Below are 3,510 nucleotides of genomic sequence, written 5' to 3'. Positions count from 1 at the left end.
AGGAACAAAGGTTTGGAAAAAAAAAAAAAAAAAGAAGATGGAAGAAGAAGTCCTCAATAAAAAGGAAAAGATATGAAAAGGAAAAAAAAAAAAAAAAAGGAAAGAAGAAGGAAGGAAAAAAAAAAAAAAAAAAACAAACCCTTCTTCCTACGCTATGCACATTCTGTTTGTTTTAAGTCGTTTCGTGTTAGTGGCTGCTTTGTACACGAATCCTTGTTTCCTAAGTTGGGTTTCTTTACTTACTATGCTTGGTCCCCCGTTTTTCTTTGCTTGTCTACTTTTTGGGTCCTGTAGTTTCTTGTTACGCTTTTTGTGGCTGTTTGTTTTCTTTGGTCTCCTTCGTCCTCCGAATTCCACTTCTTGTGCGGACTGGTCTTCTCATTGCAAATGCTGCTCAGCCTATCTTCGCTTCTGTTTGTTTCCCCACTTGTAGTTGCTTGGGGTTTCTCACACCTCTTTACCTCCTCCGTTAGCTTTTGTCGTTTGTTTGTATTTTCTTTTTCCTTTCTCCATATCCTCGGTTCCCGGTTTTGGGGAGCTGCGGACCTCCCATGTTGCGGCTTCCTTGGGGCCTCTATGCGCCCATCTTGCTGCTGTTCCTACGTTGTCGTTCTTACGTGGCCGACTCGGGGAGGTTCCTCTTCTGCGTCTTCCTGCGGGTCCACAACGGGTGGTCCTCACCATGTTCCCCTTCTCCAATTGCTCAAATAGTGTCTGCTGGTTTTTTGGGAGTGCGGACCTCCCATCTTTGTGCTTCTCGTTGGGGCCTCTACTGCCCATTTGCTGCTATTCCTACACCTGCCGTTCCTCTGTGGCCGACTTGGAGGCTCCTCCCTTCTTCACTTGCCTTCAAGCTATTGCTGGTCTATATTTTGGCATTCGCTACACCCTCCTCGCTTCACACCTACGTAGATGTTCCCTCTACTTGGGTCTTCCCTGCTGGTCCACGACGGGTGGTCCTCACTCCACGTGCTCGGTCTACTACAACCGTCTACCTCCTTTTGTTAGTGCTTCTTGGGTTTATTGCTAGTTTTTTGGCCGTCTGTTTGGCCTTCCTTTTCCGCGTTATTGCTGGTTTGTTGCTAGTTATTTGGTCGGCTGTTTGGCCATCCCCATTCCGTTGGGCTCTCTCGCCTTTATGTTTACTTCTCCGTCTTGGTGGTTTTTACGGGCGGATCACCTTTGAACTCCCTCGGTCACTTTTCGTGACATATTGAGTTCAAGGTTTTTGTGTCCGTTTCCTTTGTACCTAGCTTTTGAAAGATCAATACATTCTTACCTTACCAAAAAAAAAAAAAAAAAAAAAAAAACAAGCTAGAAAGCATTTGCCAAGGATGTTTTCATTAATCAAGAACGAAAGTTGGGGGCTCGAAGACGATCGGATACCGTCCTAGTCTCAACCATAAACGATGCCGACTAGGGATCGGCGGATGTTGCTTTTAGGACTCCGCCGGCACCTTATGAGAAATCAAAGTTTTTGGGTTCCGGGGGAGTATGGTCGCAAGGCTGAAACTTAAAGGAATTGACGGAAGGGCACCACCGGGAGTGGAGCACAACGGCTTAATTTGACTCAACACGGGGAAACTTACCGGGTCCGGACATAGTAAGGATTGACAGACCGAGAGCTCTTTCTTGATTCTATGGGTGGTGGTGCATGGCCGTTCTTAGTTGGTGGAGCGATTTGTGCGGTTAATTCCGATAACGAACGAGACCTCGGCCTGCTAACTAGCTATGTGGATGTACATCTCCACGGCCAGCTTCTTAGAGGGACTATGGCCGCTTAGGCCAAGGAAGTTTGAGGCAATAGCAGTGCAGTGATGCCCTTAGATGTTACGGGCCGCACGCGCGTACACCGATGTATTCAACGAGTCTATAGCCTTGGCCGACGGGCTGGGTAATCTTTGAAATTTCATCGTGATGGGGATAGATCATTGCAATTGTTGGTCTTCAACGAGGAATTCCTAGTAAGCGCGAGTCATCGGCTCGCGTTGACTACGTCCCCGCCCTTTGTACACACCGCCCGTCGCTCCTACCGATTGAATGGTCCGGTGAAGTGTTCGGATCGCGGCGACGTGGGCGGTTCGCCGCCCGATGACGTCGCGAGAAGTCCACCGAACCTTATCATTTAGAGGAAGGAGAAGTCGTAACAAGGTTTCCGTAGGTGAACTGCGGAAGGATCATTGTCGAATCCTCGCCTAGCGAGAATGACCGAAGAACTCGTAAAAAACTCAATAGGGGCGGTGGGTCTTTTCCCACCGTCCCTCGACGCTAGGGATCGCACGGGCGCCTTGAGCGCTCGGGCCTTCTCAGGCACAACTTGAACTCCCGGCGCGGAATGCGCCAAGGAACTTGAACAAGAGAGCGATGCTCCCATCACCCCCGAGACATGGTGCGTGCTTGGGATGCCATGCAATCTCCTATTATTCATAACGACTCTCGGCAACGGATATCTCGGCTCTCGCATCGATGAAGAACGTAGCGAACTGCGATACTTGGTGTGAATTGCAGAATCCCGTGAACCATCGAGTCTTTGAACGCAAGTTGCGCCCGAAGCCATTCGGTCGAGGGCACGTTGCACGGGTGTCACACACGGCGTTGCCCCTAATCCCTCGCCTTTAATTGGGCGGGCAGGACTCGGGTGCGTATGTTGGCCTCCGCGACGATTTCGTCCCGGTTGGCCCCAAAATCGAGCGCCGGAGCGATTAGCACCACGACATTCGGTGGTTGATGAGACCCCAATGATCAATGTCATGCGTGTCGCCCGTGCGGGCGCTCCGTGAATCTACTCTTTACCAACGCGACCCCGGGTCAAGCGGGGCTACCCGCCGAGTTTAAGCATATCAATAAGCGGAGGAAAAGAAACTAACAAGGATTCCCCTAGTAACGGCGAGCGAACCGGGAAGAGCCCAAGCATGAGAATCGAGCGCCCTCGGCGTTCCAATTGTAGTCCGGAGAAGCGTCCTCGGCGACGGACCGGGCCCAAGTTCCCTGGAAGGGGCGCCGAGAGAGGTGAGAGCCCCGTCGTGTCCGGACCACGTCGCACCACGAGGCACTGTCGGCGAGTCGGGTTGTTTGGGAATGCAGCCCTAATCGGGCGGTAAATTCCGTCCAAGGCTAAATATGGGCGAGAGACCGATAGCAAACAAGTACCGCGAGGGAAAGATGAAAAGGACTTTGAAAAGAGAGTCAAAGAGTGCTTGAAATTGTCGGGAGGGAAGCGGATGGGGGCCGGCGATGTGCCTCGGTCGGATGTGGAACGGCGATGAGCCGGTGCGCGATCGACTCGAGGCATGGACCGATGCGGATTGCGGTGGCGGCCCAAGCCCGGGCCTTTGATACGTCCGTGGAAACGTCGCCACTGCGATTGTGGAATTCAGCACGCGCCTGCGGCGTGCCTCGGCATCTGCGTGCTCCGGGGCATCGGCTAGTGGGCTCCCCATTCGGCCCGTCTTGAAACACGGACCAAGGAGTCGACATGTGTGCGAGTCAATGGGTGGCAAACCCGTAAGG

General features: G+C 52.1%; 2 non-coding genes across 2 annotated transcripts in view; both read left to right on the top strand.

The window, feature by feature from the left end:
• Positions 1–2,431: 2,431 nt before the first annotated feature.
• Positions 2,432–2,586, top strand: LOC125315706. The gene has a single exon (XR_007198994.1). It is a non-coding gene; the product is annotated as a 5.8S ribosomal RNA (ribosomal RNA).
• Positions 2,587–2,798: 212 nt separating this feature from the next.
• The window catches only part of LOC125315766, a 3,376-nt gene continuing 2,664 nt past the window's right edge, over positions 2,799–3,510 (top strand). Inside the window, exon 1 of the ribosomal RNA XR_007199054.1 lies at positions 2,799–3,510. This exon is cut by the window's right edge and continues 2,664 nt beyond it. This is a non-coding gene — a ribosomal RNA (28S ribosomal RNA).

Source organism: Rhodamnia argentea, chromosome 6, assembly GCF_020921035.1.
Source record: "Rhodamnia argentea isolate NSW1041297 chromosome 6, ASM2092103v1, whole genome shotgun sequence".
Lineage (NCBI taxonomy): Eukaryota > Viridiplantae > Streptophyta > Magnoliopsida > Myrtales > Myrtaceae > Rhodamnia > Rhodamnia argentea.
The sequence above is the reverse complement of the archived record's forward strand: the minus strand, read 5'-3'. Positions and strand labels throughout refer to the sequence as shown.